General features: G+C 48.2%; 1 protein-coding gene across 4 annotated transcripts in view; it reads left to right on the forward strand.

Moving 5' to 3' along the window:
• LOC121142578 (cytochrome P450 2D27) overlaps positions 1-17,953 on the forward strand; it is a 60,540-nt gene that overhangs the window by 36,418 nt on the left and 6,169 nt on the right. For 2 of the 4 annotated variants that reach the window (XM_040752689.1, XM_040752688.1), the window contains exon 1: positions 15,797-15,965. The exons of 1 other annotated variant lie outside the window; for it this stretch is intronic. The gene's annotated coding sequence lies outside the window, so the exon portion shown is untranslated. Of the gene's footprint in view, positions 1-15,792; positions 15,966-17,953 lie in introns of those variants that run through there. One more of the 4 variants, XM_040752687.1, reaches the window with a different exon arrangement.

A 17,953-nucleotide genomic window follows, 5' to 3' on the forward strand; every position in this document is an offset into this window, starting at 1 on the left:
CTGTGCTGTGTCTGTATATAAGGCTGCTCACTCCTTGCAATACACACACACACACACACACACACACACACACACACACACACACTCACACACTCACTCACACTCACTCACACTCACTCACACTCTTTCTCCTCCTTACAATAAAGGCAGCAGACACATTCTCATAGCACAAATTGTCAGAAGTCTTGTCTTTCATTTCCCAGTATGTTAGACTTGCTCATGGCAGGGGCGCCACAAGTAGAGGCCCCACCGAGATCTGAACTGTTGGGGCTGCGCCTAACTTTGGGTAAAGAGTGTGAAGGCGGCGCAAATGCACGGTGGATCTTGAGCTGCTGCAGCTGCTGCAGCTGCCAGTGTAGTCTCGAGCTCTGGATACCTGGTGCCTCTCCATGGTTTTCCAAAAGGAATTTAAAATGGGGACCAGTTAGACATCAGAAAAGAAAGGACAGGAATCAGGAGAGAGAGAGAGAGAGAGAGAGAGAGAGAGAGAGAGAGAGAGAGAGAGAGAGAGAGAGAGAGAGAGAGAGAGAGAGAGAGAGAGAAGCGACTCGGGAAAGAAAGGAAAGGAAGGAGACTCAGGAAAGAAAGGAATTGAAAACAGGTTAATTTAAATTAAATCTCCAGGCTTTGGCTCGACACTGCGATCCGGAAAGAAAGGGGAACCTGAGAGATCACCCTCGAAGACTGACCAGCAAGTAAGGTTTTGAGGGTATATTGAAAAGGGGTACCAAGTTGTGGGTACCAAGTTTAAAAAGGTAAAAGTAAATGGAATATAAAAGTAAAAACGAGGTACTGGTATTAAGTAAAAGAAATAGAACACGGAATGGAAAATACTTAGAGAGTCCGGATACCATGTGCTATTGTGATGTCCCTGAATTGCTTAATTGCTGATGTCCTGACCCACAGGACATCACTCTGGAGCAAGAGACCTAAGGACCAGGGATGGGGACAAGAGACACGAAAGGAGGCCCACAAGACAAGTATCTGATCAAGTGGCAATTTTTATTTTTCTCAGGGCAATTAATATACTTGGCAGAGCAGGAGAACGGAAGGGGTGAGGGGGTGAGAGGGTTGCTTTGTGCACCAGATGTGCACATAGCAGGGTATTGTTTAAGCACATAGAGCAGAACATTGGCAACGTAAAAAGTTCAGGAGGGAGAGGAATGGGTGGGCTAACGGCCATTGCCTAGGAGATGGTTAGGGTTGGATGAGTTTGGACAAGCTTTCTGGATCATGGCGTTCCTATGTTCTACCTATGTTGTTTCTCTTCTGAGTACTCCCAGAAGGCTCCTTTGTTAGGGCTATAGGCCAATTATGAAATCTTTAGCCTTTAGAAAGTCCAGGTTTGGCTCCAAAAGATCAAGGTACCTGAGGTACTCCCAACATATTCCCCCCTTTTGTTTTACCAAGTGGAGGAGGCCTGAGTTGTCAGCAGAGGAGGTAGAGAGGCCTGGCTCCTATAGATGATGGGAACTTGTGCAACACCGTGAGGACATCCTCTTGAGGGCGACCCTAGGGGTGGACCTGTTCTTGGTGCTTTTTAGGGGATGGGGATCTAAGTTGCCTTTCCCAATGCTCGCAGGCTTGTTACCTGGACACCTTCCTACATGGGGGCATGCCCTCCGAAGGTGGCCATTGTGTTAGGTGGCCTGGGGAATATTCCCAGGCATGTGTTATGGGGTGACTCCGAAGGAGCCTCCTCTTCCTTATTCATCATTAGACGATGTTATTATACCAAGACTAGTCGGGTAGCAGGTATCAAACCTGTTGTTTGATAAAGTTAACTAGTTTTTGGAATGCCCATGGTCCAAAAGAGACCACCAAAAGGAGCCCTATGAGGGGTCTCAGGAGGGATGGTAAGAGGGTGGCCAGCCATGGAGATGTGGAAAACCAATTTTGATACCAGGATTCTTGTTTTTTTCTCTTTCTCTCTCTCTTTTTTTAAGCTTTCTTGAACCCAGGCCATACTATCACGGTTGACTCCTAACCTATTGACATAGAAACAACGTTCTTTTTTCAGGGCCACACTTGTTGGAGGAAGAGTAAATCTAAGCCTCGTCTATGTGACTCTTCTAAATAGTCTATTTGATTTTGGAATTCCTTGATGTCTTTGTCAATGGAGGCACTGAGTTCCTGGTAGTTGTATTTACTAGCCATCAGGGCAAAGATGCCTGTACTGGCTCCAACTGTGCTAATTCTGAAAAGGACAGCAAGCATAACAGCCGTGATGGGTTCTCTACATATACGAAGGTATTGGGAGGTCTCCCAGAAATGAAAGAATTCATCAGGACGGTAATAGGATAGGCGGGGTATGGCCTGCACCAATGCACAGAAGCCAACCTCCTGGAAAAGTGGAATGGAAAGGCAGGGTGTAAGACCATCAAGGCAGGCCCAGTAAGAACCATTTGGGGAGGACAGCAAAGTCATCAGGGGAGCTGAGGACTAAAGTGGTGTTGTGAAGTGAAGTGTGGGTAGGGGGAGGGGTAGGATGGGCAGGGGAGGTGATACATAGGCCAGATCCAACGACCTGTTGCAGGGTGAGGTGGGAAATGGATCTATCTGGACTCCATCGGCAACAGTGGGAGTCATTGGTGGTGGTAAATGTGGCAAGCACAGCCAATCCCTCATAAAGGGGGGGGAGGGATAGCAAAGCCAGCAATCTGCCATCAGTTGGGAGTTGGTTCTATTTGCTTCAAAAAAAGTGTGGTGGATTAGATCTAAAATCACATCTGCATCTGAAAAGAGGGGGTCATGACTCTCAATAGGGTGAGAGGGGGGTGGAGAAGGGCTCTGGCCTCCTCCCAAGACTGTACTTGGGCCCAATGATACCTGAGGTCTATGGAAGTGAGGAATCTCTTTGAGTAATTTAATTGAGAACGTGAGGCCTTCATAATATCCTACTTGCTAACGTTGAAGGCCCCAAGTGTATCCTCTGTACCACTTTAGGGCTTAATGTCCTGAGAGGGTGAAGCGAATCTTTAAGGGATTGCACCAACCTTCTGAGTGGGAGTTGGGATAACATTCTAAAGGGGTCTGTTGGGAGTAGGAAGCTGTAACTGTAATATAATCTCAATCAGAAGTGAGATTCCAATATGCATTTTGGGTTGTCTCACAGGGCCAGGATTGACAAAAGAAATCTGAAGGGCCCCCACATTTATGAAGAAGGTTGGGGTCCTGATGGGGACTGGGGCACATGTAAAAGAAATAGGTCTTATGTAGAGCTCGCAGATAAGGATGGGAGCATCCAGCATACTTGGTGTCCTTAAAGGGAATTTCTGATGTGTAGGTCTGATTGAAAATCTCCTTGGTGCCCCCAAGGGTCTCTAGCACTGAGTGTGAGTTTACAAAGTTCTGGGTTGAGGGAATCTGGCCACCAAGGAGTGTGTTGGGTCTTAGAGGCAGACCAGACTATATCTCTTCTCTCTGAGAGCACTACCCAGGTATAATTCCATGGCTGGTGTGGGTTAGGTTTTTTTAGGGGCGCTGGGGGTGACATGAGAACAGAAGGGATTAGGGTAAGGAGGAACAATTTAGGGATTAAGAAACGCAGTCAGGCCGATGAGGTCGTCTGTCTTCTGGTCATCTTGATGTTTGGGGTCATCTGTTTGAGGTTTATCTGGGGAGAGAACAGAAGAACAGAACTCAGGTGGAGAGGGATCTCCTAACCTGGTACGTTGGGTTAATGGGACAGCGGAGTAATGCTTAACAGGTTTCCCGGGTAGCCAGCGAGGGGCATCGTTAACTTTAACATAAATGCAAGCAGAGCCGCAGCCCCAGATCAGCACTGGATCTGGTCCATGCCAGGAGTGAGGGGATCTTTCCACTTGACAAGGGGGTATGTGGAAGTTTACTGGGGGGAGCAAAAAGCATTCCACAGCCAATTTGCCATTTTTATCCACTTGGAGAAAATTTAACAGGAAGAGAGCATGACTTACAAGAAGGCGGGGGGGGGGGGGGGGGGGGGGTTGTGGGGCACGTGTTGGAGGTTTATGGGGAAATGTGAAGCCCTGTAACTTTGAGATCATACTTTTTAATGTTTGGTTGGCTTGCTCTACGATGCCCTGTCTCTGGGGATTGTAAGCAATTCTGGTTATGTGTGTGATATTAAACATGGAGCAGAATTGTTTAAATTTCTGCGAGGTGTAACCTGGGCCATTATCTGTTTTTTTTTCTTTTTTTCATTATCTGTTTTTATCTTTGTAGGAGCTTCAAGGGTGGCCAAGGCAAGGAGGATATGATTAAAAACATCTTTAGTGGCCTCCCCAGTCTGGAGGGAGGCAAATATAAATCCTGAAAAAGTATCAACAATGACATGGAGATATTTGAGCTTATTGAACTTAGGCATGTGTGTAATATCCATCTGCCAAAGGGCATTGGGGGTCAGGCCTCCAGGGTTGACTCCCAAATGTGGGATGGGGAGGCAGGTAAGAAGGAGGAATAGCCAGAACAACTCATGACTGTCTCACAGGCCTGCTCACCAATGACTTTGAACAAAATGTGAAGGGAGTGTGCGTTGAGGTGATGAAGGTTATGGGCCTTCCTAGCTGTAGAGATGGAGTCGAGGGGATCAGAGACGAGCAAGGGCAGGGCTGCCAGGATTGGAGCATCAAAACGGGTGGCAGAGTCTGACCTTTTATTGCCCTCACTTAAAGGGGCAGGCAGACTTTAATGTGCCCAGAGGTGTCCAATAAAAAATAGGTGTAACCTATCTCTAATGACTGACTGAATCTGAGCAAAAAGAGTGGTGGCTGATGAAGAGGGCTTACTCAAGGGAGAGGTTTCTGAGAGGCACGGATTTCTTTATGTAAAGGCTGTCAGTACAGAGATTAAAGGGAGCCTCTCTAAACAGGCTAAAAGCCTGCAGCACTGCAAACAGCTCTACCGATTGTGCTGAAGAGTAGGAAGTGGGGAAGGAGCATGTGGTGTCTTCATAAACAAGGGCAGCAACTCCTGAGGAGGGGCCATCAGTAAAGATGGTGAGGGGTGTTGGTAGGGGTGAGGGTGATGTGACCTGGGGGAGCAGGTGAGCAAATTGGGCGAGGGGATCATCGGGGTAATGATTATCTATCTGTCCTGGAAAGGCTAGGCATGCAACAGCCCACGAATCAGAGGTTTGGAGAAGAAAATTAAGTTGTCCGACAGTATAGGGAATAACCAAAAATTGAAGCTCAAAACCATAATATTGTTTGGAGAGTTTTCTTGCCTTAATTAACAATTGGGTGACCAGATTCATGATACAGAGTAATGATCTTAGTAGAAGATGTAGGGAGGGAGACCCAGAGTAGGGGATGGCCCTTTAAGCGTCCAGAGGGATCAGGCTGTCAAAAAACTCCTGCTGACCTAATAGGAGTGGCCAGGACTAAAAAGAACAGAGGGAGGTCAGGGAGAATCTGGAATGTTGCCTGGGAAGAGATTAGCGCTCTTGATGACAGAAGTGCCTGTTTGGCCTTCATCGTCAATGTACGAGGGGATAAAGAATAGCTATCTCCCAGCAGGAGGGACACTAAAGGGTGAAGAGCTTAAGATATGGGCAGAGAAATTGGAGGTTGCCTAGAAACTGCTGTAGGGAGTGTAGGGTGCAAAGAGAGGCTGGGAGGATCTGAATCTTAGGGGTAAAAATATTATTTCCTCTGAGCTCATATCCGAAGTAAGAATAAGGCAACTGAAGTTGAATTTTTGGGGGGCCACTTCAAGATTAAAATGGGACAGGGATTGTTGGAGATCTCTGAGGCATTGAAGGCTTTGTTCATGGGAGGGGCAGGCTAAAAATACTTCATCCATGTAATGAAGAATATAGGCCTGTGGCCACCGGAACGGACAGGGTCGATAGCTCGAGCAACAAATTTTTGTGCTAGGGTAGGACTGTTTGCCATGCCCTAGGGGAGAACTCGCCAATGGAACCATTGCATTGGGCCTCGAAAGTTAATTTGGGGGAGTCTGAAAGCAAAGTAAGGGCAATCCTGTGGATGTAAGGGTATGGTAAAAAAGCAATCGTTAAGATCAATAATAACTTTGTACAAATCATGGGGAATAGCAGGAGAAGGAATTCCAGGCTGTAAGGCTTCCATGGGTGTCATGACTTTATTAAAGGCTCTGAGATCTTGAAGGAGCCTCCATTTCCCAGATTTTTAAAATTACAAATATGGGAGTATTCCAGGGGGGAATTTGAAGGGACAATTTTTCCTGCCTGTGAAAGCTCCTGCACCAGCATGGTGGCAGTGGCAAGTTTTTCTGTTTTAAGAGGCCATTGGTCAGTTCAGACGTGAAATTGGTGTTCCAAGTAATTTTTTTCAGCATAGTATAAGGGGGGTGGTCTGGAGTGTAGGTTGAACAATGGCGTTTAAGCTAAATGGCGTCCCAACCCCAGCCGGGAGGGTCGGAGGGAGAAGGGGACTGGTGAATGGCGTCCCTGGAAGTGTTTCCCAAGGCCCTGACCTGGGAGAAATCCCTGGGAAAGCATTTGTTTTGTAACTATCTCATTGGGGGAACACATTATTACATTCATCTGAGAGAGAATGTCCCTCCCCCAGAGGTTAAGGGGCAACCCAGGGACTGCAAAGGGCTGAACCTGACGTGACTTGCCCTGGGGGTCAAGCCCGGTAAGGATTTTGGAGCTCTGGCGCGGGTTAGAAGTTCGGCCTATGCCTGGTAGATGAGTAAAGGTATCTGTCAGCAGCCAGGACGAGGGCCAATGGGAAGCAGAGATTGCAGTTGTGTCATCTCCGGAATCAAGAAGGCCTGAGAATGCCTTCCCATCAAGTGTTAGAGTGGGACGGGACGAAGAGATTTCGGGGACCCAAAAAACATCCGTGGAACCGAAGGAAGAGCAAGGGCAGGAGGAAGACTTATAGTTAGAATTTAGGTAGGTAAGGGGTAGGATGACTAACTGAGCAATCCTTTGTCCTTTTAAAAGGGTGTGGACACCGTGGGAAGCACATACCAAGACATGAATTTCATGGGTAGTCTCCTGGGAAGACTTGGAGGCCTCGCTGAGCAGAGGAGGCTCGGCCCAGAATCACGCCAAAGGTTCCTGGGGGAAGGGGGCCATGAACCCCAGTGTGCAGGGAGCGGATGCCATCCTGGGGGGGTCAATACTGTGTCAGAGGAGGGACTGAGGTCAGTCCTGGGCTTGTTGGGGTTGCTCGCCAGAGATTTGAGACTGATTGGTGAAGGGGTGTGGCATCGGTTGGGGGGGGAGGTTGAAGGGCAAGGCCCCACCCAAGAGCTCAGGGGGTCGGATAGGCAGGGGTCTGGAGTAACTCGTGTGGGGCGTTTTCCTGTTTAACGGGGAGGAGAGGGCACCCATAAACATCTGTTTTGGATTTGTATTTATTTTTTCAATGTCGGCCACGCGGGCAGCAAAGAGTGGAGGGTGGAGGGTGAGGAGAGAAGCCGGGAGGGCCCAAAGGGGTGAAAGAATTATTGGTGGAGGGGACAGGTGCATGGGCAGATGGGGCGCGAGGGGAAGGTCGGGGGTGCGGGCATTCGCGGAAAAATGACCAGGCTGTTTACAGTTAAAGCAGGTTTTGGATTTGTTGGTTTGATGTTAAACCTGCTTTTTGCAGTGCCGCTCCAATGGCCAAGCCTATGGCATGACTAGTGCCGGTCCCTGCACATCCTTGGGATGATGCCTGAGAATGTCCTGACAAGCAGGGTTGGCATTATCCAAAGCAAGTTGTTTAATGAAGGGATTGTCGGGCTCAGAGGCACCGAAAAGCCGTTCTAGGCGGCTAATAAAGGAGCTATAAGATTCGTCAGATTCTTGAATAAACTTAGTAAGGGACGCCGTGGACATTCCCTTAGGAGGGAGTCTGCGCCAGGCACCAAGGCCTCCCTGGCTAATTTGGGCCAATAGTCCAGTCGGATAGGCAATCTGTACCTGAAGGGTGTGAAAAGGAGGGTTTCCTAGGATTTTCTCCATAGTTTAGTTTCCGGACTCAAGACGAAGGGCATATTTTATAGCTATCTCTTTGGCGTTTTTTAGCAAAATTTGACTTCCATTGGACAAAATCCGCACCGCTTAGAGTGGCATGGGCGAGCTGATGCCATTTATTTGGGGTATTTTTGAGCAGAGCAAAAGTAATAGGAGCCGTGGGGCCGTAATTGGAAACCTCAGCCTTTAGCTTTTCTAAGACTTTAAGGTCTAAGGGTATGTAATGAGAGGGGACAGCAGGGGGGGGCTAGTCACAGGCCTCGCAGATGGGGCAGCCTCGGCGAGTACTTCAATCTCGGGGTCAGAATCCTCATCAGACGGCGAGGAGGGGGAGGGGACCTGATTGCAGCTACGAAGGGAGACAGGGAAAGGCCATCATTGTAAACTTTTTCCTTTGCCAGTAGAGGGAAGACAGAGACTGGCAAGTTGGTTATCAAGGTCCCTGGGTTTGGTGAGGAGGCAGATTTGTTTTTCTCGGTTAGAAATAAGAATTTATAGTTGGTCTAGTTGATGGGTTGTCTGGGAAAACTGTGTTATAGGGTGGAGGGAAGTTGGGGGGTTGGGACTGGGTATTACCGGGAGGGGGTGGGGATGATGAATTAAGGGAAGGGAGAGCAGCCCTCCATGAGGGTGGCCATGTCTCCAGGGTCGAGGGGCTTGGGGTTGTTAAGAACGGGCTGGAGGGAAGATTTTAGGGGGGCTGCATCAGGATTTGACATAGATATTTTTGTTTGGGGCAGGAAGCAGGGGTTGGGCATCGTTGAGGGGTCAGAGAGGAAGTGGGATGGGTGGATGAATGGGGGGAGTTCTGTCGAGATAATTTTTGGGAGGGTTTTTCTCCTTCTCTTATCAGATCAGAAAACCGGGGGTCGTGGACATGGACCCTGAGAATATCATTTATCAAGTTGAAGTAATTAAAGGTCTCAATCAATTTTTTTCAGGGCCAATGATATTATAATATTCCTGTAAAGTGGTCCCTACTCTTTTTCATTTTTGCTCATTAATAGTACCTTCCTGTGGGAACCAAGGACAAATCTCCCCTATAAAAACAAAAAAATTCATAACTGCTTTTTCTTGACTCTAATTCCCCGTGTCTTGAGGGATTCTTTGATCCCAGAAAGATGCAATCCTCTTTGCTAAATTCCTGTCCCATCACTTACCTCTCAACCCTAGGTGGTGTTCATGAATCCTGGAGTCAGCCGAGGGCAGAGTCAGGCGATCGGCACTCCTTAGGGTCACTTTCGACTGTGTCGAGGACTCCTCAATGCATGGATGGGCCCGTCCCTTTGATGAACACTGAAAATCCCCGGAGCAAAGGTCTGTCTAGGCCCATGTTGGGCGACAGTTGTCCCGACCTGCAGGATGTCACCCTGGAGCAAGAGACCTAAGGACCTGGGATGGGGACAAGAGACATGAAAGGAGGCCCACAAGACAAGTATCTGATCAAGTGACAATTTTTATTTTTCTCAGGACAGTTAATATACTTGATAGAGTAGGAGAATGGAGGGGGTGAGGGGGTGAGAGGGTTGCTTTGCCCACCAGGTGTGCACGTAGCAGGGTATTGTTTAAGCACATAGAGCAGAACATTGGCAACGTAAAAAGTTCAGGAGGGAGAGGAATGGGTGGGCTAACGGCCATTGCCTAGGTGATGGTTAGGGTTGGCTGAGTTTGGAAAAGCTTTCTGGGTCATGGAGTTCCTATGTTCTACCTATGCTGTTTCTCTTCTGAGTACCCCCAGAAAGCTCCTTTGTTAGGGCTATAGGCCAATTATGTAAATCTTTAGACTTTAGAAAGTACAGGTTTGGCTCCAAAAGATCAAGGTACCTGAGGCATTCCCAACAGCTGGGGAAGGAGAAACAACTGCTAAAACACATTTGATTCTGAATCAATCTAACTTAGGCTAATGTTCAATGTTTAAAACAGCTGAGACGATGAAGCTTTACGGACTATAAAGACAAGGACTTAGCTAGGTTTCTGTGTTTTGTCATGATCCCCATGGTATTTCTGAGCCCCCAAACCATCAGGTAGCAGTTTGGAGAGAAACCACACCCACATTCCCAAATATTGTTAATGTAGGGTTGGTTATTGATACAAATTTAAGGTGTGATATTTCTCCTCTTGTTTAAGTATTGTGTTTATGTATCTGGGATTACCATCTCACAGTCTGTAGCTACAGCCAGCATAGTAGATAAACTGGCAGGGGAAGTAGCAAAGACTCTTATGATCAGATCTCGATAAATTATATAAAGAAGGGGGAGATGTTGGGCCCCAACGCCCACTGGGTCTGTGCATTACTTGTGAGCTGATAGTCACAGGTGCATCCTGTTCTCTAGTCCTGGCTCACAGCCCTGGCCTTGCTCACCTGATATCAATATCTAGCACGAGGAAAACACGAGGTCTTACACCTGGGGTTTTGCCATTGTGCTGTAAGTATGTATATAAGGCTGCTCGCTCCTTGCAATACAGACACACACATGCATGCATACACACGCATATGCAAGCGTTCTCTCCTCCTTATAATAAAGGTGGCAGACGATTTAAGATCGGATGCCTTGTCTTTCATTTCCTGATACCTCAGACTTGCTCATGGCCCAGGTGTCAGACCTTCTTCCTACCTGGGATGCATTGTCTCAGTGAGCTGTGGCCTTGTGTCTCACAGACATGCTCCCACTTCTACTACACTCAGAACCAAGAGCCTCCACTGGGACCAGCATACTCCATTTGAGCCCAGTCATGGTGAGACTGATGACTCCTGCCCCACCCACACATGAAGCAGCATCACAGGGAGCCTGATAAAGTGGGTGCTAGACTTTGCCCTACACCCCACCACCTGGAACTCTGTTCTTCGTGATCAGAAGCCACGAGCCTAACTCGGTTCCAGCCCAGTTGCATCCCACTGACAATGACCGCTACATCTGGGGAAGTCGAAACTGTGGCTGGTTCACTGTCGCTGATCTCGCTCAGCAGTCTCCTTTGTGTTCATTTTGGGAATGAACAGAACACTCATCCAGGAATTACATGAGGGTGATTCTCAATACTTTCCATTTCCTTATATACCAAGTGTATATCATCTAAAGCTTACAGGATGAGGACATGCCAAGAAACATGGGGTGAATAAAAGACAGGGACCACCAAGTGACCTTACAGCCTCCAGGGACACCCTGACAGTTGTTGACATTTTCTTATTTCTCAGATCTGAAGGAGCCCTTGCTGAACAGTGATAGTGCTTGCAATGTCAACCACACTTCATGTCCTGCTCAACAAGTGTTCAATAGAGTCTCAACAGGTTGAGATCAATTCTGAGACAATATCCTCAGGCCACTCAGAGCTCTGCCTGTGTGGCATATTGATGACTGATTTCCCTATACCTTGTGAGCCTGTACGTTGAGGCAGGGTCCACTGATCATTTGCCCACCATGTTCACAGTTCCCAATGCTACATAGCCACTGTGTAGAGCTCCCTGTGGTGAAACTGAACTTTTCCCATGGGTAAGCACACAAGAAGAAGAGAGGGCAGAAATCTATGATGCTGACCTTCCCTGCCCTTTTCTTACCTTTCCTTAAAAACCCTGAATGAACAGTAAACACAGATGCTTGGCTGAAGGCAGAGAACAAAGTGCAGCCTTCTCCCCTTCATAAGGGACCAGGTGCCCAGTGTGTCCTTCAAAGTATCTTTCCTGATCCTGTGTGTCTGGAGCTGGTGTCCCCTAAACAGTCTGGAAAGCAGTGGGGCAGCCATGGCACTGCTGATTGGAGATGGCCTGTGGTCTGGGGTCATATTCACGGCCCTCTTCCTGCTTCTGGTGGACCTGATGCACCGATGCAAGTTCTGGAGGGCCCGCTACCCTCCAGGTCCTATGCCACTACCTGGGCTGGGCAACCTGCTGCAGGTGGACTTTGAGAACATGCCACATAGTTTATACAAGGTGAGGAATGGCAGAGGGCAGTGGATGTCATGGTGCCCTTAGCAGCTCATGGTGGTGCTCAAATCAGAGGATAGAAGGTCAGTGGTTTCCTCATGGCAGTTACTTCTGGGTCTGAGGACACTGTGAACATATTAAGGTCTTCTCACCTTATGGGTCTGAATGGTGAGAACAGTGATGATTTTGTCAACTCCGGCCTGCCCAAGAAATCACTGGAGCAGTGGGTGACTGTCTTCCTGTCCCCGTGCCTCCTTCATGTGTAAGGAGCCAGATGAGGGCAAGGAGACAGGCACAACATATTGATTGGTCTGTATCTCCAATCCCAATATTTCATTCAGTCCCAACACCCTCCTGGCTATGAGCTTTTATCATTTATTACAAAAATAGCAATTAATATTCTAGGTATGAATTTGGCTGTATAATCTTGATATACAGAAAACATAGTGAGTACTTGATAGTCTCAAAAAGGCCCCAGAGAAAGGAAATTCCTTCTCACTGGGGTGTCAGCAGTAAGATATGCAGCCTCTGATCTCACACTACACAGCCTTAAATTTCCCTTTGATGGGAAGTCCCTTCCATCGTTAACATCACATTTTGCAAGTCATGTCTCTCCTCTGAGCCATTATAAATGCCCTTCTTTGGTCAAGATTCTACCTGCCATGCTGGCCGGTGGTGACTCATGCCTTTCATCCCAGCACTCTGGATGCAGGGGCATCTCTCTGAGTTCAAGGCCATCCTGGTCTATAAAGCTACATGGAGAAACCCTGTCTTGAAAGACCAATAAAATAAAAGATTCTACCTGTCTTCTTGGCTCTAAGAAATATGCACACCCAATTGTCAGAGGATTATTAAATGTGTTTGTGGTACATAACTAGAAGCCTTGTGGAAAGAAAGAGGAAATTTTAGAGAATTTTTAGAGGGAAGCTTTGGAGAATTTTTAGAACTTTTGGAGAATTTTTAAGGAGAACTAAAGAAAACTTTAGGAGACAATGTTTAAAGAGAGAACTTTTGGGGAGAAATCCTAAAGAGACTTTTTGAGAGAGAACATATGGGAAGAACATTTCTTGAGGAGTAAAGAGCCATGAGAAAAAAACGATGTTTTTATAAACTGGTTCATTGGCTCTCAGACCTTTTGAGTCAATCCCAACCCACCTGCTGTAAGCCTCCTGCCTGAACCCTTGACACCTCCTGAACAAAACCCCATGCAATATGATTGTGTCTGTCATTGGTGCCTATCACTTTGAGTATAACATCCTTTGATCTGGCAAGATGCTGAAAATACTAGAAAAACGTTTCAGAGAGAACACTGGCTTCCTTGATGAGGTAGGAGGCTCAGGGCAGCCTACAGAACCATGTCTCTGCTGTCTATCCTTCCAGAGGGAACTGTGTGCCAAGGTCATGGGAGAGGCCTTCTGGGAGGCAACTGCAGGAGGAAAGACCTGGAACTTGACAAAATTCTTGAGAACAGGAGGGAGAAGTAAACTATAGCAGGGGTTTCTAGAAAGGTGTATCCTCTGTCTACATGAAAGCCACACAAGCCTGTGGTTTCGAGGGTGAAATCTTCCTTCTGTTCATCCCGGGCTGCAGGAGCCTAACGGCTGGAACTGAAGAGGAGACAGGTGACAGGTGGGGACAAACACCCCTGTACCAGGCTCTTTCTTTTAGGGCCACCATCCAGATCTCAAATCATGACACAGAGGCTTATTAGATTTGAATGCTTAGCCTGGTTTAGGCATGTTTTGACTTAAATTGTCCTGCTTCTTTTATTTACATTTTGCCTAGGGCTTATTACCTTTCTTACTTTTGCATATCTTACTTTCACTGTTTCTCTATATCTGGCTGGCTGATAGCTGCCTGAGTGTTAGCCCTGGGCATGGCCCTTGCTCTTTCCTTGTTCATTTCCAGTTCCTCTCCAAGCCTAGATTTCTCCTCCTATTTATTATCTCTGCCTGCCATCCTCATCTGTCTCTCTTCTGCCAAGCTATCTGGTGTTCAGCTCTTTGATGGACCAATCAGGCGCCTTAGGCAGGCAAAATGAAACAGATGCAACAGATCTCTACATAATTAAACACACATCCTTACATTGTTAAACAAATGAAGCATTAACAGTAACATGCCTTCACACAGTTAAAGTAATATTCCACAGCATAAACAGATGTAACACACCTTTGCCTAGTTAAAGCAATAGTCCACAAGAAGGCCCTGAGCCCATAGTGGAAGAGACTGGAAACTGAGACTGGTCCATGTGGACACTGAGCAGAAGCAGCACGAGGAGCAGCCAGATAGTGGATAGAGGGGTTTGCCAAGCAAGCCTGGAGAGCAGAGTCAGTCTCTGGAACTCATTTCAGATGGAAAGGACTGACTCCTCATGTCTTCTCACAAAGACAAGTTTGCCTACACACACGCGCACAAGCGCGCGCACGTGCACATACACACACACACACACACACCATGCAATACTTACACTATATACCTTACACACATGGTAATGATAAGAAATTAATTTAAAACTTCCAAATGAAAGAAGCACTCCAGGGCTCTCTGTGGCTGTCATGGGTGTTGAGTGCAATCCCAATGCCCCTGCTCATCCGGGTATCTTGGCAAAGACTTCCCAGAGCACAAGGCACTTATGGGTTCACAGGACAGAGCTAGGATGTCCTACCCTGAAAACTGACTGGTGCCTTCCTGCCTGAGGAGGAAAAGGTGAGAGTTGTGGGTTGTAGTGTTGGGTAAGGACAGGCACGACAGAGCCTGCGGGTCACATACTATCCCAGCATCTGGAATTCCTGGAGACAATGGAAGGTTATTGTGGGCTTCTACCCACGACCCTCTCAGCTCACCCTCTCAACGTGGCCTAGGTCAAGGGGAATCCTTAAGCAGCTTCAATGCAAAGACCCTGCACAATGTGATGACTGATCTGAAGGGGACCACCCAGCCTGCCAACTGACCTGGACACTGGTGCTCCTGGTCCTGCATCTTGATGTGCAGCATGAGCCTGGCTGGGTGGCAGGAGAGATAATGGTGTATTCTCTGAGATGACTTGAGATACTTGTGGCTCAAAACACCAAAACCCAACTAACCAAAAACCAAACTAAACCAGAAAGATAAAAACAAAAACCCAACCATCACATAGCTCTCCCCTACTGACTTCTCTCCCTAGACAGAGTAATCTGTCTCTGTCTGAGAATACCATGGTGCCAACCAACATAAGGCCAAATCTCAAAACACTACAGCCGGTTTGAACCCCAACTTCTGCACATCTTACAACTTCTCCTCCGCATTCTGCTCTTATGCTTTGGTGGACCTCATTCCCTGTGGCTGACTCACTGAGGTTATCTGAGGTTATCTCAATTTCAAGAGGCAAAGGCATGACCATCAACACACAGAGAGGCAAACACATCGAAAAGCAGCGTGGAAACACATGGGCACTTTCCTGACAAGTAATCACTTTAAAAAGTGTTTTAATTGGCAGTTCTTTGGCAAACCAGTTCTTTTATTAAATATTTCATAACCTTGGAAGAGACAGAACTGGAGTCCAAAGCAGCATCCTCCCCACTAGGTCACAGCAGGGGCTCTGAAAACACAGGTGCCATACAGGGAAACCAGTGACCCATGGCTCTCCTTCACCTCAGTGCCACAACAGGGAAGGCAAGCCTGTCCTCCATGACTCCCGGATCTCTCCGTTTTCACCCCCAGTGCCTGATTGCAGGACCAAGGCGATGGCACGAGATCCCATCACCCACTTGGAATCCAGTCTGGCCAAGGGCAAGTCCCAGAACATGTGCTCTTTCCCCCAGATGGGCTCTGCCCAGCTAACCCTGGCAAGCCAGAGGGCCAGCCCACAGCTGCATCACGTCGTGGGTGGGGCTTCCTGAGTCCCTGGGGCTTGGCAGGTCACATGGAGCATGTCAGCTTTCTTTCTAGAGTGCCCTCAGCTGGCTGATAGATCACATTTTCTCCTCTAGGCTTCTGAGGCTTCCGAGGCTGCTTCCCTTGTGTGTGGCCTGTGGTGAGCCCTTCCTGCCATTACAGTAGGCATTTCCTGTGTGGCTCCGTGCCCCTGCCTCAGCCCGGTTCTCCTGGTCTCTGAACCATCCTCAGTTTCCGTTGGTGAGTGGGGATGCCACGCTCTTGCAAAAGTTCTTTCACTTCTGGAGTGGGACCGGGCTAGGAAGGCCGGCGGGGGGGGCAGGTGTGGGCTTCTGGCTGCAGGAATCTGCTGTGCTGCTGTCTGCAGTCTACCCCCACCCCCGGCCCCTGCACCATTCTCTGGGTCCTAGTGTAGGGGAAAAGTGCCAGTCAAAGAAACACACCCTGAGCAGAGCCAGAGACACACGTTAGCCCTGCAACCAGAACCAAAGAAATGCCCCCTGACCCCCAACCCAGTGCCAAAGAAACACACTTTGTCCCTGCAATGAGAGCTGGTGAAAGAAATATACCCTAGCCCTAAAACTAGAGCCCAAAGATTAAAAAGGACCAGAGAAAGAGACACATATTGACCCTGAAACCAGAGCCAAATTTCACCCTAACCTTGTGCAGAAAACTAACCAATCCCCAAGCAGGAGATCTAGCCATGCTAAACTCTGGGATTGAAATCTGACCAATCCCCACCCTGGGATAAACTCTACCCCTTATGAACCTGTGTCTGTTTAGCTTGTGTCTGTTCAGGCAGAGGGCAGCCACTCTCCTGGATTCTTCTGTCCCAGTAAATCTCTTGAATGAGGTTTGGGTGAGACCTTCTTTCTCTGGAGCAGAGAGGTCCCTGGGTAGAGCGGAGCAGAGGAAAGTTTCCCCTTGGCAAAGCACAGTTGTTACACTGCACTCTCCTGGGGGTTGGAGCTGAACTGTTCGCCTGGGAAACCCTCTCCTGCCAGAGGAGAGCTGATACACTGGGGAAGCCTTTCCCTGAAGGAGGCTGTAAGCTGCTATGCTTACTGTGACCTGTGGTAGTCCTTGGCTCCCAAGCTCCAAGATACCTTTCCATCACAGCTGTAATATTCCGTATTCTTTGGCTCCTGGGTGCCATAATCCAATTCTGTCCATCCCATCTGATCCATCAAAATGCTTATACCTCGTCCTTACATTTCTTTATACTCCAAGTGTACATCGTCTCAACTGTTGGTTCTGCGGTTTGTGCTTCCATAGGCAATATCCTATCCAGATTTACCACACTCCCACTGTGGCCTCAAACCATGAGAGAAAAGTCACCATCCGGGTGTGAAAGTTTCCCCAACCCCAAACAATGTAAGGCCTTGTTTACCTAAACTATGCTTTCCCAAGGCAGGGCTCTCAGAGTCGCAGTCACCACAGTGAGTCAGATCACTCTTCCCAAATCTGCTGTTTTTGCACTTCCCACAGGGGCTAGGGAAGGAAGGCACAGACCTAGGAATGGCTCTGGACTCAAGTTGGTCCTCACTTCTAGGAACCCAGGCATGAGGTCAGGAAAGGGAAATGCACACGGGACAGAGTCCAGGAAGAACGTGCCAGGTTCCGTGTGTCCTCTTGCAGTGGAGTCCAAAGGACAGTGATTATCTGTTGACTTGTGTACAGAGAACTGCAAATCTAGGATGACAACTGGCCCCTGATGACCAGGGGCTCTGTTCCAGTTTGCTGTTACAGACATGGCACCCCTGTGCAGCTGACATGAATACCAAGACCCCAGTCCCCCTGGAAGTCACACTGATCCTGACAGGGCACAATTGTTCACATGGCTGAGGAGGCATGGACTGAGGATGAAGGGAAGCAAACAGTGCTAGGCAGATGTTTCCCAGAGCGTCCAGGTCGTCTCCTAAGAGCTGGTGACAGAGCGGGAACCCTTCACCACACACAGTGAGTGACATCCCTCACCTGCTCGGTGCACTTGCCTCTCAGGGCCTCACTTAGCCTGAAGCAGATAAACCAGGCCTGGGTTTGCCCATCCCACACTGGGGCCAGCACCCAGTCAGCACCGTTGCTTCTCTTTCATGATGTCCTACATGAGCAAGAAGGGATAGACTGCTAAAGAGGACATGTCCTGATGTTAACCCCCAGGGTAAACTGTCGGGAATCAGCTCTGACCCTGAAAGTGTCCTATGTCAGCCCAGGAGAAATCTGTTTAA

The sequence above is a fragment of the Mesocricetus auratus genome, unplaced genomic scaffold, assembly GCF_017639785.1.
Source record: "Mesocricetus auratus isolate SY011 unplaced genomic scaffold, BCM_Maur_2.0 Super-Scaffold_100010, whole genome shotgun sequence".
In the NCBI taxonomy this organism is placed as follows: Eukaryota; Metazoa; Chordata; class Mammalia; order Rodentia; family Cricetidae; genus Mesocricetus; species Mesocricetus auratus.